This window comes from Bicyclus anynana, chromosome 20, assembly GCF_947172395.1.
Source record: "Bicyclus anynana chromosome 20, ilBicAnyn1.1, whole genome shotgun sequence".
In the NCBI taxonomy this organism is placed as follows: Eukaryota; Metazoa; Arthropoda; class Insecta; order Lepidoptera; family Nymphalidae; genus Bicyclus; species Bicyclus anynana.
Window position 1 is genome coordinate 8,336,874 of NC_069102.1, and position 25,615 is coordinate 8,362,488.

At 35.7% G+C, this 25,615-nt stretch overlaps 1 protein-coding gene across 1 annotated transcript in view; it reads left to right on the forward strand.

Annotated features, from left to right (window-relative positions):
• The first annotated feature begins 14,070 nt into the window (after positions 1-14,070).
• LOC112051032 (cell adhesion molecule Dscam2) overlaps positions 14,071-25,615 on the forward strand; it is a 298,384-nt gene continuing 286,839 nt past the window's right edge. The window contains exon 1 of the mRNA XM_052887824.1: positions 14,071-14,303. The gene's annotated coding sequence lies outside the window, so the exon portion shown is untranslated. The remainder of the gene's footprint in view (positions 14,304-25,615) is intronic.

The following is a 25,615-nucleotide window of genomic DNA, read 5'->3' on the forward strand; positions in this document are numbered from 1 at the left end:
TTTCACGAAATGTAGCTAGCCTGCAAAAACTTTCGACACCTTATTTAGGTTAATTGCACCGAGCGGTAGGTAACCCGAATCTTTAAATATATTTTTAACTGGAACACCGTGAAAATTAAATAACATTCAAAAGATCGTCTGGTTAGGTATATATTTTTACCGAAAACCAACATCTTTCGCTTCGGTAGGTATTCTCAACAATACAAAGCAACAAATTAATGGAATTGGCATAAATAGGGGAATCACTGATGTGGTCCTCTGAATCTCAGGACCATGGGGTGTCTCTTAATATTTATGGTTCCGTTTTTGTACTACGTAGGTACGTTCGAAACCCTAAATAACAAGCGTCGAAATTGATGGACGAAGGGTATATAAGGGTATAACAAATGGTTTCCGAAAAAATCATACCGACTGAGAGTATTTTATAACTAGCATGACTTAACCAATCAAATACCTGTTATAACTAATCCATTTTCAGCGTTTCATCTAGCACCACATATGAAATTGCAGTCACAAATAAATTATGCTCGCGAGGCGAACCCTATATTTAAAATTAGGATTTCAATTTTGAATACTGCATGTAGGTACCTAGTACCTACCTAACCTATGTTTACCACCTTGAATATTTGAAAAATGAAAACAAAACCTCAAGCATAGAAAAAGCTTACTAAGTAGTTACCTTCGGAATTATGATCCGGCTGATATTTCCTGGTAGATACTTTATTGGAACTTTTATTTATTCTGACGGCCTCCGTGGCGCAGTGGTATGCGCGGTGGATTTACAAAACGGAGGTCCTGGGTTCGATCCCCGGCTGGGCAAATTGAGATTTTCTAAGTTAGTCCAGGTCTGGCTGGTGGGAGGCTTCCGCCGTGGCTATTTACCACCCTACAGACAAAGACTTACCGCCAAGCTATTTAGCGTTCCGGTACGATGCCGTGTAGAAACCGAAAGGGGTGTGGATTTTCATCATCCTCCTAACAAGTTAGCCCGCTTTTACCTTAGATTGTATCATCACTTACCATCACGTGAGATTGTGGTCAAGTGCTAACTTGTAAAGAATAAAAAAAAAAAAATAAAAAAAAGAAGAATTGAAATATTTTCACAGTTTACAGTTAACATCTTTTTTTACAGAACTTGGCTGCCATCATGCCTGATGGTACATAGCCAATAGCATGGCATATCCATTACCGGCTATAATGGAAAGCGCTTGCCAGAAGGCCTATTCAATCTCGACTTGAAGTAATCCATGTTGCTTGGCATTCCATAACTTCGAATCAAGAACGAATAGCCAATGTATAATTATTTTGGAATAATCCTAAAGGCTGCCTTGCCTAAATGTATGTTACAGTTCGCTGCTTTACCCTCATTCTAGTTTTAGCTCAGTCTAAAATATCTTTTAAATCAATACTGTGCTACCCGCTAGCCTAACTGGATGTTAGGCGGTGCGTTATTATTAGATTTTACTATTATACTTCTCTGTATGAGAAAATGTTTTTCCTGTTATACGAGTATTAAATTATCTATACCCCAACACAATAATGTGCTGTAGTCATGATATTGTTATTTATTATCTATGAAGTTGTAACTCATAGATAATGTCTATCTCTATGAATTGTCTGTGACAAAATGTCTTCTTGTCAAATTCAATTTCTTGTGTGCAGATGCCTCCATATAAATATTGTAATGTAATCCCTCAGAATACAGAAAATCCATTTTAATCCACATATAAATTTTATTGTACTATTTTTTTGGTGAAACATTTTTGAATAAATGTTGTTCACTAATTTCTTGTTTTCGTCAATTACTTCTTTCACCACGATCATCGATCGCTCGTGCGCATCTTCAAGCTCTGGCCAACAACGAGTAGGTACTTCCTATTGCATTGCAACCGACGCAAATGTGTTATTAAGAGTTTACCGTGAAGTCACAATGAAATGTATTACTACATACTTATTATCATAATAATCTGGAAAACAAGAATATTTTGTGTAACATTTTTTATTTTCTGTGTAGTTTCTCTTTCTGTCTGTTTCTGTTTCTGTCTGTTGTAGTGTCGTAGTTCCCTTATGCGATTTGATAATTTTCTTTCTTTCTTTCTTTCTAAATGTAGACCGAACTAAATAATCCTGCGTGATACGGGGGTCATCAACTCTTTCATCTTGAATTTGTAAAACAAAGCCGTAATCGCGTACGAAGTTTTTGATTATTTGACATATTTAATGTACTGGACTACCATGGAGCACGCATTTAATACTTTGTTTTATAATTTTCCTTGTGCAGATGAGCCATTTGGGTGCAACCAAAAAACGTCCTTTACGATCCTGACGATGAAATAACAAACGACAATGCTTCCGAAGCAACACAAAAACAATCTACACAGCGTCTTCGCCGGCGAAGACGAGGTCCGCGATATCTGACGTCACTCACACGACGTGGGCTTTATACGTCACGATCTCAGGCCAAAACACCCTTCCCGAACGGCCCTCTAAGCCTAGGTCCGAGTCTCAGAAGAGACGCCCTTAGAGAGTCGTTCCGCCCATGTACTCTGCTTCTGCCTTTGGGCTCCTTTAGGCGATGCTTCTGCACTCGCCCAAAATCCCCGGTGACGCCGCTGAGGTCCCATAAGGAGCCTACGGCACTTATACAATCAGAAAAAAAAAGGTTCACCTTCCTTGCGGAGGTCTATATTTGTCATAACAATTCTCAAGTACCGAAGCTATATCTATGTGTTTAACATCTAAGTCCCGTACAAAAGACGTTCGTTAATATCGACTTGAAGTTTTTTTTTTATTGAGAAAGAATACAACATGGAACTTAAGCTAACTTATCCTAATAACTATACAAATCATGCCCACGTGGAATGGTGGCAAGAATACTGGCTGCATTTCCGCGCTGGACAGCCAGGCTGATCTTTTGCGCAAAAAATGAGCCAGCCCTTTTGTCACCTGTCGAGGCAACTAGCCGCGGTGAAATTATTCGGTAAAATTTTTTGGCACTGCGACTCCACTTGAAGTTGAATTTAGATCGTAACTGCGATGTTTTTTAAACGGTGGGTAACTAAACACGGAAGTCATGTATATGTGTGATCTTGAGTTGAATATCGTCTATTAATACGGGCTTTAAAGGCAGGTAACGTAAGGAACTAATGCATTGCATATATTTCCCAACAAACCGAACCATATTCCTGTTCCTGACGTGAGCTTTAAAACTAATGACGTTTAATATCCAGTTATAATTGCACCACGTTCTCGGAATATCGTGCAGAATCACATTCAAAGGCTGAGCTTAGTTATTGAAATAAACCCGTAAATGGTGCATTATTATTTTTGTTACGTTTCAATTTTGTTTTAATTCTGTACACTCATCATCATCATCTTTAACAAACTATATTCGACTCACTGATGAGCTCGAGTCTCCTCTCAGAGAGGGGTTAGGCCAATAGTCCACCACGCAGGTCCAATGCTGAATGGCAGACTTCACACACGCAGAGAATCAAGAAAATTATCTGGTGTGCAGGTGTCCCCACACAACTGAAAAGTTGGAGGTGCATGCCCCGAACCGTATTCGAACCCACTCCCTCCGGAATCGGCGGCAGAGCTCATATCCACTGGGCTATCACGGCCCCACTCTATCTCTATACGCACTATCTAGGTAAAATGTAAAAATAAAATTTCAATTAATTTAGTTTTTCTTTTCATCATAGCTGAGCTGCTGCCAGCTGCCATGTTGCATTTGCTATTTCTTTATGTAAATTTTACTCTCTTTTCATTATTATTATATAAGGATACACCACGGATATAAGGGCAGACTAAGTGCTTTAACTGACGTGGTAAATTATTCAACATTGTGCCTACTAACTTGCTTAATATTAAAAAGCCTATTTAACAAAATTAATATTTAGTTTTGTTATTATAATAATAATTTTAGATTTAAAATTTTATTTTTACTGGTTAAAGCTAAAAAGGAAAAAGTATCAAAATACTTGGACCTTGCTCACGAGATTACTGCCTTGTGGAATGTTGAGTCAACTATTATTGTTAGTTGAACTATTATTGATAGTTGTTTCAGTCAATGGTCTTATAGCGAAAAGCGACCAACACCATAAGAAGCTTTCGCTTAACTGTTCGATCAAGAGTCGGTTACAGAAGGCAGTAATTCTTGAGACGGCGCGTATTGTGAGGAGGTTCTTCATTCTGGAGCCCTGACCACCGGTTGCATGGCCACTCAAAATGTACCACAGTGTAGTGTTTTGTATTATATTTTGTATTTGCAACATTGTTAAAAATTAAAAAAAAGAACATATAAATAAATGAGAGAAAAAAATTTTAGATTTAGATAAGTATTTAACGAACCAAATAAGCCTGAAAATTATATAATTATTTACAATTTCAGAACATGATAGATTAACATTGTTCGGAACCCTCTTCACGCGAGTCCAACTCGCACTTGTCAGGTTTTTTTAATCCCATTAGGGTACATTTTACATATAGCTAATGGAGAACGTCTTCGGGTTATTAAAATAAATTATTACTAGCTTTGTCAGTTTCATTGGCAGAATGCCTCAAATAAAACTGGACTTTAAACTGGTGCGCCCGTAACTAAGACCTCTGCCAGCTCGTTAAAAGCACCCTACGTCCAGCTGCGAAAGTGACGGCGCTCATATAAATCGGTACTTTGAACATTGTGCAATAACGACCAGTAACGGTGCCTATAAAGTCTTAGACTGTCCACACACGCACCGGTTCTGAAACGAAACGGAAGAACTACGTTTGGTCCGAAAATGAATACGAATATAGTTAGGTATTCGCTATAATTTGAACAGTAAATAAGTATGATTACCTAGTTTTTAGAAATAGAACACACAGCTTAAAAAACAAAGTCGTTTATTACGAAAACAATTTTGTAATCCGGTTTTTCAGGATCATTGTGAATATGGAAAATAAATAACAGTTAATAAACAGTAATTGCTGGAATTTTATAGTACAAAAAAAAAAACATACAATTTATTATAGTCTAAGCAATCTATTGCTCGTCCCAACTTACATAGCGTTTATATTATCTATGAAAATAATTTACAAAATAACACATCGTCATTAATTAAGTAGTACTCGTCATTATTTAAAATCTAATACTTTATATTTTATTATATTAGTAGCTATTCGTATATATCAGTTTCATTGGCGGAATTTAAACTGGTACGGCCGTAACTAAGACCTCTGCCAGCTCGTTAAAAGCACCCTACGTTCAGCTGCGAAAGTGACGGCGCTCATATAAATCGGTACTTTGAACATTGTGCAGTAACGACCAGTAACGGTGCCTATAAAGTCTTAGACTGTCCACACACGCACCGGTTCTGAAACGAAACGGAAGAACTACGTTTGAGCTGAAAATTAAAACGAATGTAGTTAGGCATTTGCTATAATTTGAACACTAGGTAGATACTAGTACCTACCACTTTTTAGAAATAACACATCTTAAAAAACAAAGTAGTTTTTTACGAAAACAATATTGTAATGATGTTTGAATCCGGTTTATTTCAGGATCATTGTGTAGTTGTGTATAACGAAAAGAAAATATATTTATAATGAAAACAGGAATTGCTTGAACATTACGAGTATCTATATAGGTAAAAACAAAATACAATTAATTATGCCTAGCATAGCCTAAACAATCTATAAATCTCGTCCACAACTTATTTATCGTTTACATTACTAATAAGAATAATTTACAAAAAAAATAATTTACAAAATAATAATTTACACTGACTAATGCACATTCGTCATCATTTAAAAAGTAGTAACCTAATACTTGATACTTTATTTAGTTTTTTTTTACGAGTAGTTCATGTTTATGTGTATAACGTAAGTTTTTTTTTATACTTTATTGTACACCACGAAGAATTTTAATTTTAATTAAGAAATTATTAACTAAGTAAGTCTCTCATTATATGTGTATTAGGATTTTATTTGTAAGCGAATTAATGTCAAATTAAAGTAATCGAGCCTATACTACCCGGACCGGGGAGTTTGAGGCCGACCTTATAAACCCAGCCGTGACTATAATATTGTAAAGGCCTATAATACGGTTAGTTGTTATGTGAACGGTACATGAAGTGGCCGTATTTGGCAATCGGGGGTTTCTATTAGATCGGCTTAAATGAGTTTTCCACTCCCTAATAGTTGAACACTACGTTTGGTGCGGTCACTGTAATTGATATCAGTAGGTTATACAGCCTTTTACAGATCTCACAGCCGCGTGGCGCAGTGGGCAGTGACCCTGCTTTCTGCATCCACGGCCGTGGGTTCGATTCCCACAACTGGAAAATATTTGTGTGATGAGCATGGGTGTTTTCCAGTGTCTGTGTGAATTTATACATTATATAAGTATTTATATATAGTATATTATTGTATATTAATATTATAATATCAACTATCTTAGCACCCATAACACAAGCTACTCTGTATGCTTACTTTGGGGCTAGATGTGTATTGTTTAAGTATATTTATTTATTATCATTTTATAAATGCTTTTCAAGTAGCGATCTAAGTTTTATATCTTTCTCTTCTATCAATAACTCATTCGGAATCATTCACTTACTTACTCGCTAGAAACAAAGTAATATAATGCTCTGGCAAAACCTGACCTAAAGACAATGATTATTTTACACTATAGATATGATACGTACCAAAAAAATCACCGCAAAAAATGATCCGAATTTAGCTGCTCCACCGAGCGCACATACTCGTTTATACAATTTTGCGTTTACTTTTATTATATATTTAAGTATATATCCTAAACACACTCCACATTGTAGACAATATTTAGGTATGTGTTTGGATAACATTCGTTGTTTAATAAGCGACTAAATGAAATTAAGACAATTATGCACATTTGTCCGCCTCAGTTTTGATGCGCTAATGCCCTATCTCTAGTATAAAATATCATTGCATAAAGATAAGACTTGTGCCAGTAATGTTTGACAACTGAACCAAGCATGGCGATAATATCTTACCTTTACAAGCTCAGTCATTCCTACAGAGGGCCTAGTGGCAGTTTGATACTGTTACTGTAACGTAACGTAAACGCGAATTTCTAAGGAATTGAAACAACGCCATTGCACTACTGCACAACTGTCTCAATTCCATATAAATTTGCGTAAACGTTAACGTGATAGTAACAGTATGAAAATATTGAAAACTCCCACTAGGCACACAGTTACTAGAATCGTTTCAGTCTTATGCTCCAAGTCAATGTCCAGCGACAACTCTTATTCATTCATTCATTCATTCATTCATTCATTCATCAAAGAAGCTTCATTAACTTAACGGTTATGTGACCAAACAACGATATGTCTATATGGGTTTGATCACTGACCGTTTGACAATTGTTGTACCTACACAATGCACGTTTCTATTTACGACTATTGAGGAATATTAAAAAATGCAATTCTCCATTATTCTTCTTTAAAAAACGATTATTATTTACTAGCGGACGCCCGCTTCATCCGCGGGATTCCAGTTTTTAACAAATCCCGCGGCAACTTTGGATTTTTTCACGATGAAAAATTAGCCCATGTGTTAATCCAGAATAAAATCTATTTCCATTCCAAGTTTTCGCCAAATCGCTTCAGTAGCCGAAGTAAAGGTACAAACATACACACGCATAAACTTTCGCCATTATAATATTAGTGTGATTCATATAATTCACTTTAATCAGATCTGAAATAAAGCAGTTGGAATAACGACACAAAAACCAAACATTCCGAAATGCTTATTTTCATTACACGCAACCGCTAATTAATCCCCTAAATTTTTCCAGAGGAAAATAAAACGAATAGATACACTCAATCATAATTACATCTTATAAAACACGTCCGCGACGTACGGTCACGTCCCAGAGCTTCGTCCGGAGCGATCCATCAAGCGAGCCCTCGTCCGAAATGATTAGTGTAACAAACGATACAACAAAACACTTTCATAATAAAAATTCTACGTGATGTCTTTCTACTGAGCTTCAAAGCTTGAGGCGATTCGATATCCGTTTAGGATCATATAGAGGATAATATTTCAACCTCAACGAAAGACGTTGAGTTCTAAAAAATGCAAATAGCATCGTCACCACTGTTAACAGCCGATGGACATCCACTGCTGGACATAGGCCTCTTGTATGGACCATCCAGCATCCAGCGGCTCCCTACCCGGTTGAAGTCGTTGGTCCACCTAGTGGGTCGACTAACACATTGCTTTCCTGTGTGCAAAGAATACTATACTTTAACGTAGCAGTCCAATCCAAATTACTGTTTTTAATTGTTTAGGTTGGTTCTCGCCAATCATAATTTTATGGCAAAAAAGGTACACTAACAAGGGAATCGATCCCTTGTTATTGTCCAAATAAATCCAGCATAAATGATCGTGTAATCTATAAGAAGTTTTATTTAATCGACCTCTAAGATGTTGCAGATCTGATCAGAGCAGAGATCTAGATAGATTGGAGAGTGATGTTAAACCATGTTTTAATTTTGAGGTAAATAACGCTAAAAAAGTAACAAAAACAAAACATTATTGTGTTAACTAAATTTTAAATAAATGAAATCGTGAGGGTCCGCTTCGAGAAGTTCTGACATTTACCCATTAATATTATTAGCATACACATTAACTATTCATATCGTGGACGAATTCTCCGACACTCATAATGTGTGTTAGCCCAGTAGATCTCTGCCTTTGATTCGGAGTGTGCAGGTTCGAATCCCGTCCAGGGTCATGCACCTCCAACTTTTGCAGCTATGTGCATTTTAAGAAATTCATAAACACGTTACTCAAACTTAAAAGGAAAAATATCGTGAGGAATATTGCATACTCTATTAATTCTCTACGTGTGTGATGTCTGCCATCTGCAATCTAGCCTGGTGGATTGTTAGCCCTCTCATTTTGAGAGGAGACTCGTGCTCAACAGTGAGTTGAATAAAGGTTGTTAACGATGAACACTCGTAAAGTTTAATATAACATCGAAAGTTTTCATTTTTCCATCAATCCACCCTACGTCAGGGCGTGTTAGTATAGGATCTGTCAACTACAAGGTGATTTATCACCGGTGCCTAAACAAAGTTGAACCACTAACGATTACTAATGATCTCACCTTAACATGCTCGTATGGTCGCGAGGTTAACCTCAGTTATAAGCTTTGTAAATGTTGTACACGTGTGTTCTTAGTTGTACCTTTTTGTTTCTAGCTTATACACTTGGTTTTGTTCGCATCACCATCATTTTCAGTCTCCATAGCGCAGTGGATTAATAAGACAGAGTTCCTGGGTTCGATTCTCGCGTCGTTAGTGTCGATTAATCTTTTCTTACATAACGCTGTCCAATTGTACCACGTTTCGATAAAATCCGTTGAGTAGTTTTTGTTTCGGAAACGGACAGACAGACAAAAATTTTAGTGATTGCATTTTTGGCATCAGTATCGATCACTAATCACCCCGTGATAGTTATTTTGGAAATATATTTCATGTTTAATTGACCTCTCTACTGAAGATAATGGTAAATGACAATAATCTCATCACCATTGTCGTTATTGACGCTACTCTGAGCCACTTAGTCAAACTAAGTCACGCTTAACTCTAAGTTTAATTTAAAGCCTCGCGAATCTGAGCATGCGTGTACTGAGATATTAACGAGCTTCGTACTTAATCAGATTCCTAAGAACTTAATCCATTACTACGTGCAAAGACTTTAACATTGCAAACTAATAGTGTAGCAAGCTTGAAATTTAAGAGATAAGTCTAGATTTAGAAATGAGGAACGTGAAATACGATTAGTGTGCCTAGAACTAATACATCCCCTGCTTGGCACCGCCTTCTAATTGTTCAGTAGGTAGAAAATATTATAATGTTATTTTTCGCTTTTTAACCGACTTTAAAAAGGAGGTGGTTCTCAATTTGACCGGCATGTTTTTTTAATGAATGTACATCGATTACTCAAAGACGCCTGAACTGATTTGCAAAATTCTTTTTTTGTTTTAAAGGGTATACTCCCCATGTGGTTCCGTATTTATCAAGTCAGGATCTGATAATGGAAACCTAGAGAAATTGAGGAGAACTTTCAAAAATTATATGACTAGTGTGTTCGTAAATTTTTTCGTTAACATTTTTAAAGCACTACAATTTCATGAAGGTTTCGAATCTGATCGATCTGAAAATAAAGACGAGGACTTCTCAACGATTTACAGCATGATGAGAACTTTCCACCTAGATGGGTTATGACTGGCATCAGGAGTCTGATGATGAAAGCGAAGGACAGGTAAGGGAACTCCTCGTCGATAAATAATTTTTGGAAGGGGAGGAAAAGATAGGGTGTTCATATTTTACACTTTAAATGGAAAAATAATAAAATTTTAATAAATAAAAATACAACCGACTTCAAAACCTAAACACGAACCCACTAAACTAAAAAGCGAAAAATAACATCGTAATATTATTATGTTCTACCTGCTGATCAGTTTGAAGACGGTGCTAGATGGACCCATCTAGGTGGAAACGTAACACGTCTCCTTGATATCCGCATAATATAAACTTTTTTCATTATTTGTATTTAAAATTTTAACACTAACAACAATTACGTAAATTAATATAATAACCAATAAAAAATACTCCATCTTATTTCTTTAGTTTTTGTGAACAGTTTTTAAAAATTTAAACATAACCCTTCTTGCAGTCGGGTAAAAACACAAGACGCCATTTTTCTTGAATAATGTTGAAAATTACTGATACGACGGTTCGTGTAATACTGACTGAGAATGTATTCGTTTTTGAATTTTGTATTTGGAGCGGCTACGACACTGCCGTGTTCCGTTTGCTGCATCTGCCTATTATTCTTAATCTGTGGGTAAATAGTATAGTTTTATAAATGGTTTTATTGAATCTGTCCGACAGTCCTACAATTTAAAGCACCTTCACACTGGCGAGACTGAATTGCGCCAAGTTCCGTTGGCGAGCGGGAGTTGTTTATTTTACTTTGTACTTCAGGAGATTGCAACCTGTGCACCTTGAAAGTTGCAATTATCGATGTATCGATCGATCGAAGTATCGATGATTAGAAGGTCATATTGCATACATTGCAGCTCTATTATATAACAGTATGATAGAGCCGTGATAGCCCAGTGGATATGACCTCTGCCTCCGATTCCGGAGGGCGTGGGTTGGGATCCGGTCCGGGGCATGCACCTACAACTTTTCAGTTGTGTGCATTGTCAATATCACGTGTAATATTACGTGTCTCTAACGGTGAAGGAAAAAACATCGTGAGGAAACCTGCATACCAAAGAATTTTCTTAATTCTCTGCGTGTGTGACGTCTGCCATTCCGCATTAGGCCAGCGTGGTGGACAATTGGTCTAACCCCTCTAATTCTGAGAGGAGACTCGATCTCAGTGAGCCGACTATGGGTTGATAATGATGAATCTAGCAGTATGAATAACAGAGTGAACAGGGGGTTCATAAATTAATATTAAACTCTACCTATATCAATTCCTGTAATCTCAGAAAGTAATGATCGCAGATACCCTGTTAGTTGTACAAAATTGCCATACTTTTATACGGGTGTCCCGTAATTATTGGATAAAACGCAAATGGTAGATACACCGTCTAATTACTTAAAATTAATTTGAATAATTTTCCAAAAATCCCTAGGGTGACCAAGACCAAGGGACAGCCTGTAAATACATTCTCGTCATTTTTATACAATTTAATAAACTATCATCATCCCTATTAAATTTTCTCTACGGCGTAGACGTCTCTACATACAAAGCATTTTCCGTTCACTCATTCAAACGTTCACTTTACGTTGACCTAAGTTTTCATAGAAACATCATCGATAATGTCAGTTTTATAATTTTTATACGATGGGTCGGATGGTCTATGGCTACAAAAGTAGAAAATAATGGGGAAATACCGAAATACGTGGGATTAGATCACACGGCAACCTGTCAAAGCTGTCACTTTAAAATGCACTCATAACTGTCAATGTGACAGTGACAGTTTAGCATGCGATGACAGCACCAAATCACTACTCACGAATCAGCGTTGAAATGGCTGTAACTATGAGGAATTACTGTGAATTCTGATGGTTTAGATAACAAAAAATCTTACAGCATAAACTTGTTCGTAGCGCAGTGGTTGCATTTTAAAAGATGTGCGAGTTAAGATCGCCACTTGATGTAGCGGCGCCGCGCATGCGTGATCAGGGCCGTCGGTTATGAAATATTAAATTATTAATTCAATTACAAAGTTCAAGTTTAGATGGTGTTACTTCATTGGATTAATTTCTGAATTTCGTATGAGGCCGTTCTAAATAGTAAATGATCTAGTTCATTCCATCCTGAACTGATTAATTTTTAATGTGACAATAAAAACAAAATTAAACGCGTGCTTTGAAAGTAATTTAGTGATAATTGATGATATAGAATTTGCGGTGTATCACTTATGGCAAAATGATACTACTTTCACAGAAAACAGAACACATTTTTTAGACTCGTTTTGTGATCATCAAAAAAAATTAAACGTCTTACGTATCTTTATTTAATTATATTTTTGAGACAGATGATTTGTACGTCTAAGCAGTTAACAAAATATATACCATCGCCATTGCAGGTTGCCATCCATTATATCCTCATCCTGTGAAAAAAATACAATATTTTAAAATATATTTCACATATTACATACTGAAAACTACAATTTTGATAGTTAACAGATTTGTAAGCGAATTCAATTACGTTGATCTTTATACAAACACTAGAAAATTAAAAATAGCTTTTCAGTGTTAGATAAATATTCAATTTATAATCTACAAAATGAGAACCAAAGTTTATAAATAGTTTTCAGCTGAAATCTTTATTAAAACAAAGCCGACTTAATTCTTAGTCAAAGTCAACCAGTCCCGTCTTATCGCCTATTTACCTAGAAGGGTGTTATCACTGGATTTGCTAATTTACAATCCACAAATGAATATTTAATCGGTGTGTGTGTCATCCCTGAAAATTCGGCTTGCCGCCGTACAACCGACCATAGAGTACGGGGTTGACGCTAAACGCGCAGATGTGACAAACGCATTCTCAATAAATACCTACTGATTTTTATACATTATTATGAAATGGAGGTCTTAGTAATACAAAATTTGGTAGACATGAGTGTCAGCAGGAGCAAGGGAATGTGCTTGTAAGATAGACGAATATCTTACCATTCCATGGATTCATCGTGCAGGTAATAAGTCCATCTTCTACAAGAGAAAATACTCCCAGCAGAGCCCGGAACTTGTGATCACGGGTGTCAAGTTAAGAAGCTTCTTTAAAGTCAGTTAACGCTCCCCTTCTCCGGTCATGATCGGGAAATATATTGCGTAGACATATTTTTTCTTTTTCGTTCTATTTTTGTTATTCCGACAGCTTAAAAATTGGCTAAAGATTTTCATCGTCTTGTCGATATGTTTAGTGTCTTCTTTTACTATTTTTTTGTAAACTCTGGGCTGGTTAAATCATCGATGCTTCTTAATGAAAAAAGATAATGCCTCGCTCTTTCCTTGAACATTGTAGTTGACAGGCAAACAAAACAAGCGTTGGATGGTCATTCCACATTTAAGCAGTTAAAATTCATTAAGTAAAATGTTAAGCTCGATACGCCTGATAGTAAATCATCTATAGAATTTACTCTATACGTACATAGTTGAGGTCTTGCGATCATTGATTCTCCAGCCAAGACTTCGTCATTTTATAAGTTCAGGAAGTTTATAACACTACTTGAACTTTTTTCTTCTTCTTTCTTTAATCACCAAAGTATAAAACATATATTTTATTTAATTTTCTTAAGACATCATGTCCTCAGTCATCTTTTGTGTCAACCATTCGCCAGACCCTAAAGATATAAAGTAAACTCAGTGAGGATGTAGGTATTAGAACGTAGGTGATGCATAATGCCGCGTCTACGAGAGTACGGTTTGGCTACGCGAGGCGGGCGGGGCAGGCGGGGATGAAGCGACGCAGCCTCCCTTCCCGGCAACGATTACTGATTAGTGAGGCGGCGTGAGCGGCAGGCCCCGCGCGAGCTCATCATGCCGCCGGCCGCTCCACCACTCGTATAAAAACACCCGGTTCTAATAAAACCCATCTCGATAAACCGTCGGTTATAAAAAAACCCCCTAATCTACTGATTAATGGACAACTGTGAACTGACCACGTGATATACATGTGCTCTTACTATTACTACGTTGTGGAATGTACATTATCGGGACGTTTGTGTGAGTGACCGCGTGCTAAAGGTAAGTGACATCTCGTAGTTGGAAGCCCTTAGGTTACCGCCAACTCTGTGCCGTGTTGATGGCTTTATTATCCACATAAATGTCGTATATAATGTTCTCGGGCAGTGCTAAGTTAGTTTGGCGCTCAGAAAGTTGTAATCCCACTTTTATGGTACACGAATGGCGATTTAATAGCTTATTTATTCCAGAGTATATAACATGGAACATTATTCTTGATATACTTGGGATATAAAACACAACAGTAGACCTAAGACGTAGTCTTTTGATTAACTAACATGTAACTTATGCCGGAAGCTTTTGTTTACCGGACCGTAAGCTTTTGGTTTTGAGGTTAGACTTACTGAAGCTTTTACTTACTCGCGTTACATAGATATGAATGAATCTTCGTACATATCATAGATGTGATACCTGTGTATTTACTAATGTCACATTTTTAATTACAAAGGTTATGCTGAAATGAGTAAGAGATAGGTGAAGTATGTAGGGGTTTGAAACATTTTTTATAATATACTTTGGTATTCAAGGTATAAAGGCTGCTTTTGCACCTTGTAACTTATTTCATAATTAAAGTAATACGTACTGTGTTCTACTTTGTATTGCATTTTCCTCCATTGCAATGGACTTAATATAGAAAATTGCTAAATGTTTAGAAATGTTTTATCTAGGTCCTTTAAAAATATATTTTTCTCGTAAAGTCGAATATTTTAATATTTAGTTACTTAGTATACCGATTTGTCGACTTGTATACCTATGAGCTTTTCAAAAACTAAAATATGAAATTGCAACAAATCAATATTTTAACAATTACCAGATTTTGATGATTATAAACGTTTTGATGTGTCTCACACCATACATATAATTTGTTTTTGTCTTTAAGTATTTCGCATGTACATATAATTTACAATTTATCATATAATTAATTATGGTAAAAGAATTTCAAACTTAATTTGAATAGTTAAGTATATATTTTGTGTCGCGTAATACAATGGGAATAAAATAAACTATACCCTTAAATACTGGTAGAGGTCCTGTAGAATTACACTCGGAATTTACATAAAAATCCTTTACTTCCCTTTCCAAGCTCCTTTGTTTCGAGAACTCTTTAGAAATGTGATATGAATCTTGTCGCTGAGCTTTGAAAGGAGGAAGGATATTAAAGCCTTAATATCGACATCGCTTTTGTATTTGTACATAAAACCAGCCTTGAGCTCAGTGCAGAAAGCATGAATAATTACCACGGGGACGTGAGTTTGAATACAACATTTTGAACTTAAGGGCTTGCTTTAACTTGATCATCATTATCATTATCAGCCAATGGACATCCACTGCTGGACATAGGCCTCTTGCATGGACTTCCAAACAAAACGGTCTCCAGCGTCTCCCTGCAACCTGCTCGATGTCTTCGGCCCACCTAGTGGGGGGTCGGCTAACACTGCGCTTTCCGATGCGGGGTCACCATTCCAGCACCTTGGCACCCCAACGTCCATCGGCATATCGACAGAAAAGTCGGCCCATAATAAATGTGTGAAGGAATTCTTTTTCTTCATCTTTTTTTCCACTTTTATTTTTCGACGTTTTAATAGTTATTCTGCTATTTGGTGCTAAAACAAATCCAGAAATCGGACCAGCCTCTCTGGAGTACTAAATGGTGTAACTAACTCGACTTTGTTTAATATATAAACATTTATTGAACAGAATGAATGTCTGTAGTATAAACAGTTTTCAACAAAATTGTACTAATTTCACAGATTAAGAATAATAATAGGCAGATGGAGCGTACAGAACAAAACGGTGTCGTAGCCGCTCAAAATACAGAATTCAAAAACTAATACATTCTCGAGTCAGTACCACACGAAGCGTCGCATCAGTACATTTGAATATTATTCAAAAAAATGGCGTCTTATGTTTTTAAATATTTTAAAAACTGTTTACAAAAACTAAGATGGAGTATTTTTATTGGTAATTATTGATTATTATATTACTTTACGTAATTGTTTTTTTTATTGAGAAAGAATACAACAAGGAATTTAAGCTAACTTAACTTATCCTATACAAATCATGCCCACGTGGAATGGTGGCAAGAATACTGGCTGCAAAGGTACAAATATGTAACTCTCTGTCACAGAGGCATACTTGAGCCACTTGCCGGTTTCACTTACCGTAATTGTTTACCTTTAAATTTTAAAATATAAAGTATGAAAAAAGTTTGTATATGCGGATGTCAAGGAGACGCGTGACGTTTGTTTTTTTATCGGTTTCACCGGCTGCACCACGCTGCTTGTAAAGACTCACTCTGTATCGTCTTTACTCTGTGACTAACTTAAACAAAATAAACGAATATAAACCTACGATTAGGTAGTGAAATCCATATGAAATTGGATGTAGAGTTCACTTAACCACAATCTATTGGTGACGATAAAATGAGGTTCAATTTATAAGCAAATGATGTACAGAGAAAAGTTCCTAAAGTACAATTTGCGAATTGCCTACCAGCTACCTGCTTGATGGATATTTACTATTCATCCCGCGATCCGCGCCCATAGAAAACATCGTGAGGTAATCTGCATATCTCTGACAGAATCTCGGATAGGCATGTGTAAGTTACCAAATACCTAGTGGTTCTGAGGGTGGAGTATCTAGCCTAGATACTAGTGATATTGATGTTTGGGTTGTACTTATCTGTAAAAATAAATCGTTAATAAACTTTATCTGTTTATTCTATTTCGAGAACTAGACCACACATTTTCCTTTTTTCCAAACAAACTAAGCGAATAGTACTTGTTGATGTAGAGTTTACCGTGTCGGGGGAGACTAACATTCCGAAGGACCACAGTATAAAACTGAATAAATATTATTTGAACTAACTAAAAATGGCTTTGTGGTTAGTCTGTACGCTGTAGAAGAAGGTGCGAGAGGATTGCCAGCAAAATTTTTCCATAACTTCCGTAAAGACCTTATCCTCTCTAGTTAACTGCAACAAGTTCTATATTAGAACGAGTATCCAAAGCTGCTCTAATAGAATCTTACCAAAGGATTAGCATAGTAAAATTGTTCTACTTGTTGTATAAAATTCACATTTATTCTCATGCATAGATGACCTTCAAATTTCAAGGTAAATTTTTTTTCTCCCTGCTTTTAAGATTGGTTACCATTTGCTTTTTTCTTAGTTTAATCACGATTAACAACTATTAATGGGTTTCCATTATGTACGCTACTTCTATCTGTTAGTCCCAAAATACATGCAACTTCGCCATTCGCCTTTGGCTAGGTAGGGAGAACACCATGAGCGGAAAAGGGGAGTGTAAATCGATTGTCAAGGAATTCCTAAACCCTACATCCCTTCGTCACAAGTCCAGCAGTCTACTCGGAGTTTTTTTCTCTGTTAAGCGATGGAATTGGCACCCACACAGTGAATCCACGGATTGCTAAGAAATTTGTCTCATAATTGTGTTAATGCTTAATAAAATAAATTCGGGTTAGTGATATTATTTGTAAATCCACAATGGCTGGGCCGATATTTATCTTCATTGATTCGTTGGACTTATTTCTAACTTAAACAGTAAATGAGGTCATACAAGTATAAAATTGGAAAAATTAAAGACAAACAATTATGAACAAAAAATAGTTCTCCGATATTTTTTGTAGATTTTTTTGATGATACTATTAGGTATCTGAACTTTGCAAAGCATCAAGACAACGTTCCAGACGTCTGAATAAATAAATCGAATGTACCCGTAAGTCTAAGCTATTTTTCATTATTAAAAAAATAGTAAATGAATATTTCACATGCACAATATATTATGAGTTAAATTGAAGCGAAAGATGTGAAATATGGAAGATAAACAGGCGTGGGTTGTGAGCTGAAAAAATATTGCCTCGTAAAAAACTGAGCGCGAATTATTATTGGCAAAGTGTTTCTTTCAGATTTTTCATTATCGGTGGGTGTTTGTTCAATAAATACCTGAGTATTTTGATGTTTTCTTAAGGCGTTGTATTTTTTTTCTCACATTTGTGTAGATTTGGATTTATGCGCAAAATAGTAGGTGAAATACCTTGTCTACGTAATATTTTGTACGCGTTAACGCAATCTGTGTTTACGTTTGTGGAACATATCACCTTATCCAAAATTTACAAGCATTTTTGAATTATGATTAAAGGAATTTTGGAAACAATATCATTCTAGGTAAAATTTTCTATCGGAAAAATATTAAGTATAGTATTATGTCAAAATAATACTCTCTATATATACTATATCGGTGGATACTGAGTGTGCAATCCAAGAACCAGCTCATGACTAAGGGCCCCGTATGGGTTCGAAACTAGTCGGGCATACTCCGAACTAATATTACGTGAGTTTTAGCCATGTTTCATAATCAATTAATATAAATAACACTCACGATAGTTTAAATTTTAAATTCTAAAACTGTCGGTGGATTTTGAAAATTTTAATTTTAGTTTAATGTTAAATACATACTATACGTAATATACGTGATACAAAATCAAGTGATCCATATAAACTGCTTACTCAGCACAATCATGTAAGTCAGTGCCCGCGCCAACAGCTAGCCGAGTTAAGTCCGAGACAATTTTCCGCTATCAACAGCTTAATGACAACCACTTGATAACTTGTTAATATACGTTTATCAGATCATATTGAAATAAAAACTATTTCTTTCCAAACTGCAAGAAATAGATCAAGTACATAATATACGTTGATCGATTAATGTCAGTTGAGACTGGTTGAAAAACCATTTATGATTTTGAAATTGAAATTTTATTGAAATTGGGTGGCAAGTATAAATTACAAACTCCTAAAGTTAGAGTCATAATAAAATACTCCATTTGGCTCAGGCATTGCCGAAGCTTTAATTGAATTCAATATTTTAAGCTCCGATTATATATACCTACTCAGTATGAGTATATACTTTATTTGTCGACGCCTCGCGGTTTCAGCTGCATAGTTTCGGTTTCCATGAGAATACGGAATATAATATATTATATCGGGAATATATTAAATTATATGATATATTATATTTTCAAAATCAATTCAGTAGATCCACAGATTACCACTGACCACTACTATACCACAAACATTACATATTTATAATATTAGTATAGATTTATGACTCTTCCGTATGTAGTTAATCTCCAATTTAGATGGGTTTCATCCATTTAAACTGGAGATTACTCATATAGACAATGAAATAACCTATTTTTAGTAAAATTTACTATCCACTTTTACTAAAAAGAGCTTCTGCCGTTAGTATATGAGTAATTTAACGTTTAAATGGGTGAAACTCATCTAAATCCAATAGCGGTAGAAAGGGAATAATTACCAAGTTACGAAGTTACCAAGTTTAGTTGACTTTACTTGTTTGTTTTATCTTTCTTATTAAGTAAATGGTAATTTTTATCTGACAGTGACTTTAAAGTCATTCTGTTCGACATATATAGTCTTTTTCTGTAATCTTAAGTAATAGGTAAATTGTAATCCAAAAATAGCACAAAGATAATACTATTTACAATGGTAGATATATTATTTTCAATAAGGCCGTGAATTTCTGCAGTGCCAGTGAAAATTCACAGAAAGAAGAACTTATAGCATTCGTAAAATATTGTATGAAAGTATACCAAACAAAGTTTCTTTTCAAACTACTGGTAGCTTGCCTGAAATCAAAGGGCAAAGCTTAACCCTGTTTCTTTTTCCAGTACACTTTAATAAGCCCTTTTTCTATTAAGAAACTTTAACCTCGAGTTATGAAGTTGGTGTTCAATTCGAATATCAGCCCATTAGGAGGTAAAGCAGTGTAGGTCCAAACTTTAAAGCTCACATCGTTGAGAGAAAATGTTTCCAGATATATAGAATAGTTTTGAGGTATGAAAGTAAATTAATTTATTGGAAACTAGCAGAACCCTGCAGTTCTCATTCCCGTGGTAATATAAACGTATATACGCCATATATACGTAATATAGGCTATATTATAGGCCACATATACGCCGTATGATTAGTAGGGAACGGGAGAATAGACCATATAAAAAAATATATCATCATTCCGACGTTCACTGCTGGACTATGTAAGTAAATAAATTTATTGGAAACTAGCAGAGCCCTGCCGTTATTTTTTCCGTGGGAATATAATATTACGTAAATACGTACGTGTCGACCCCGTAGTAGTAAGAGCAGTGTTGGTCGACCCCCCACCAGGTGGACTGACGACATCAAGCGTCGCTGCGATTCGCTGGACGCATGTGGCTCAGTATCAGTGATGTTTGGAAGTCCCTACAAAAGGCCTATGTCCTGCAGTGGACGTCCATCGGTTGATATGATGATGATGATGATGATGATAATGATGATATACGCCGTTTATACGTAATATAGGCTACATTATAGGCCGCATATACGACGCATGGCGCATAAGTGGGTAGCGGTAGTATAGACCATATAACAAAATATATATCATCATAATCATCATCACCATTAACAGCCGACAGATCGACGGTCACAGCCGAACATAGGCCTCTTGCATAGACTTTCAATGCCAGCATCCAGCTCCCTGCAACCCGATTTGGTTCGTCTGCGGATCTCCTCATTTCTGATTCGATCACGCAGAGAAACTCCAAACATAACTCGCTCCAACGCCTTATTATTTTGAGCCTTCTTAAAAAATATATAGCATAACGTTATTAAAACCAAGTAGGATGGGATAGACACCAATTTATAAGTAAAAGAGATTATGGGTTTGCTAAACTCCCCATTTCCTTTGTTCAGTGACAGACATTACAGACATAAAGTCGGTGAAGTGGGCAAGTGTTAGTCGTAATATATGGAGGTAGTTATTTATAAAAGGGTGTGGTTAGAGGTCAGCCCTTTACTGTTTCTTGTTAACAAGATGTTCCAATTGTGTGGGTCGGCTCGATTACTTCAAATCCGCAAGTATTCTTGGTTTCTGTGCATATTGGAAAATCGAACTGTTTCCAACTAAACAGTGTTGGTGTATCAGGTCTATACATATAGGAAATCACACAGCATTTTATATTCGGCATTCTATCTGCACAAAGTTTAAAAAGTTATATACATATTAAAGTTATGTAGCCTACAAAGCCTTCCTTAATATGTCGATGGCCTAAACAAAATACGCACAAATCGTTCTAAAAAGTCAACGAGCTATCAATACTAATGCCATTTTAGAAATGTATTTTAAAAATTTAATGAAATGTGTTTTATCCCAGTCCTGAATTACAGTTACAGAAAATTAGCAATACATTAACGAAAGGTTAAACCAATTAAAAATTTATCCAAAACTGAAATACCTAAACTTTATTAATGTTCCTGAGTTTAGTGCGTTCAATCGTCATATTGCGTTTATTATCTATAAGTATACAGAGTATTTCCCATAATTTCAAGGTGTTGACAAGTCCAATTATAGGAGCCGAACTGATATTTTTTTAACTAAAAAAAAACTTTTTATGTTTTCATACAAAGTAATTCAAATAATTCTGACTATCCATGTAACACTCGTCTTAATCTATCCTTGCATTTTAAAAGACGTAAAACTTGGCTACGTCATAATTATAAGGATACGTTTATGGCAAACATTTTAAGATCTATTTACAAAATAAGTTTTACCCCGAAAATATAATTTTAGAACACATGTTCCTATAACTTTTAACATTTTTAATTAATTTTCGGTAAAGAATATAACCCCAGAGTTATGGAAAATACTCCCCAGCACCCTGTATATAATACGATGTACTCTTACAAGTACTTGTACCTAATCTATACTAATATTATAAAGAGGTAAAGTTTGTAAGTTAGTAACAATTCTTTGTAAGGGGTAATCTTCGGAACTACGAGTCCGATTTTAAAAATTCTTTCACCAGTAGAATGCTACGTTATTTGGGAGTACTATATGTGATTTTATATTTCTACCATTTATAACTACTGAGTTATCACGGGTTTTCTCGTATAATATATCGAAGTAGGCACCTAGTACTCTCTTACGTACCCAAACACACACATTACAACAATACTTTATTATATACCTTTGCAATGAACTATTAAAACAAGATTTACACAGATACCGTTATTGATTTACGATTCTAAATTTAAATCCAGTTTGACCAGAGGAAACTAATAGTTGATCGCACGCTAAGTCGAACTTACTGATCTGTGGTCGGTGGTATTTCGAGCGACTGAAATGCCCGGTCGATTTGCGGTTTTACTTTGCATCCTTTGTTGAACTACGATGAACCCTATTGATATGAGGAATGTTAAACTTGTACCTACTATATTAACGATATATTTTGTACTAGCGGACGCCCGCGACTTCGTCCGCGTGGAATTTAGTTTTTCACAAATTCCTCGGGAACCATGGATTTTTCCGGGATAAAAAGTAGTCTATGTGTTAATCCAGGCTATAATATATCTTAATACCACATTTCAGCTAATTCGGTTCGTAGTTGAGGCGTGAAAGAGTAACAAGCCTTCATATCATCAAAATCATCAGTTTTCGCAAATCTCGGGAAACTATGGATTTTATCGGGATGAAAAAGTAGGCTATGTGTTAATCCAGAGTAAAATCTATTTCCATTCCAAATTTCAGCTAAATCGTTTCAGTAGTAGCGGCGTTATAGAGTAACAAACATACAAACATCCATACAAACTTTCGCGTTTATAATATTAGTAGGAGTAGGATATAATTTGTATTAAGTTTATAATAACTAACAAACTCCCGCGCCTTCGTCCGCCCCAGCCCTTACAGTAGTATCGCTGTAAAAATGGATTAACTTCTCCCGTTTTCCCAACTTTTGCCTTCACTGCTCTGCTCCTATTGATCGTAGCGTGATGAAAAGTACAAGTACTTTAACCTGCCCAGGAGTATAATAATAATTGTATCAAATTTCAAAAACTTTACTGATTGCATTTTTAGCATCAGTATCGATCACTAATAGTTATGTTGGAAAAATATTTCATGTATAGAATTGAACTCCCAACAAATTTATTATAAGTATATAGATAATCGAATCCGTTCCGGAGCATGCACCTCCAACTTTTCAGTTGTGTGCATTTTAAGAAATAAAATATCACGTGTCTCAAACGGTGAAGAGAAAAACATAGTGAGGAAACCTGCACACCAGAGAATTTTCTTAATTCTCTGCGTGTGTTAAGTCTGCCAATCCGCATTGAGCCAGCACTACACGAAATTAATATTGTTTAATAATATTTAATAAGTTGGTTTGATATGAATGAACTACAATTTTTGACAATTATATTTTTTATCACTTAACAATTTGATATTGGCTACCGTAATTACCTATAGCAGGCGCGTGGGCTAACAAAGTTCTTTCGAAAAATTAGGTAGGTCTGACTATTGCAACTCGTTCTCTAATCTTTAGTTTAAAATTTAAAACTTCAACAGTAAGCCGTCACCCTGTCATACCTCATTCATTATTGCCTAACAACTGACGTCACTTGTCCCAACCAACAATAGGCCCTCCAACAAATTAGGACCCTGCGTCAAAAGTAAAATAGCCGTTGGCAGAATAAAAGGGGGAATTTAAATAGGAAGGTGTCAACGGACCTCCCAGTTTAAGAGCTTGTGGGAAGTTATGAGAACACATCCGTTAAATTATGTTCCTTTACCGAATATTTATAATCCGTACTAATATTATAAATGGGAACGTCTGTCTGTCTGTTACCTTTTCATGGTTTAGCCGGTTAGCTGAATAGATTTAGATGAGTTTTGGCGCATTGAATGAGAGCATGGAGCCGATTCTAGGCTCGAAAAATCCATGATTCTAGCGGGTTTTGTGAATAACAAATTTTACATGAAAAGAGTAGCGAGTGTTTACTAGTTATGTAATATGTAATATGTCAACGGAACGACAAATAGAATCAACTAACGGCGAATTTCGAAAGCGTGGATTGTTTGATATCTCGAAGGTTGCTTGACCTTCGAGATATCGTACTAAATATTATTCTGCGAGGGTTTGTCATTTTATGTTACACATCCATTTTGATTTTTGGAAGTGGTTACAAAAAGAAAGAGATTCTATATTCGGCTCTACTCGGATGTGTGTTTATATATTATGCGTATGACAATTTTATTACATTCTAAGATAAGTCGTTATTAACCACAGATAAAGAAATTCTATGTAATTGACTATTAAGTCTGCAATATAAACAATTTTTTTTTAAATACTTCCTTTAAATTTACCACCTGCTTTTCGACTACTTCGTTCAAGATGGCGGCCGCGAACCACGACCACTTTCGTGGGAAATATGACGGAAACATAGTTCGTTCGGAACATAGACAGTGACAGTTCGGAACCAGGTTACCGAGACGGATCGGAACCGTGTAGGATGTGGGAAACGTCATACGAATTCGTAACATATTCAAATCTTTCAACGATTGGATTTATTCATGATTCGATTATAATAAATAAAGCAATAAAGATAATGAGTGTTTTTCCTTTATTACGTTTTAAAGAAGTTTAAGGAGCTTGACATATTTTAAAAGTTACAAAGGTTTTTTTTATCAAATATTCACATCACTACGAGTTTATCTGAGCACTGAGCAATGATGATTGAATAGGTGGTGTATTAGGGTCCGGACTCCACAAGGCGCAAGCCTCTTCAACATAATAGAAAAATACATCTAATAATACATATACGTGTCATATGAGCATCTTCTTAACTATCTGATATACTCGTAACTATCTGATATACTCGTAATTATCTGATATTGTCGTATCTATCTGATATTATACTCGTAACTATCTGATATACTCGTAATTATCTGATAAACTCGTATATCTGACTTACTCGTAATTATCTGATATTGTCGTATCTATCTGATATTATACTCGTAACTATCTGATATACTCGTAATTATCTGATATTGTCGTATCTATCTGGTATTATACTCGTAACTATCTGATATACTCGTAGTTGTCTGATATACTCGTAACTATCTGATATACTCGTAACTATCTGATATTCTCGTAACTATCTGATATTATACGCGTAACTATCTGATATAATTGTAACTATCTGATTTACTCGTAACTATCTGATGTACTCGTAACTATCTGATATTATTCTCGTAACTATCTGATATACTCGTAACTATCTGATATACTCGTAGAAAGCGGAGTCAAAAATATTACTATTTAATTTTTAAACAAAGAAGCTATTTCCAAGCGTAGCTGTTGGAGAAAAGGTTATTATTGTGTAAGTCTGGGCGTCGATTCGTAGCGCTAACGTAAACAAGAGAACTTGCTACACTGAGCAAACATATCCTGCAGATAAG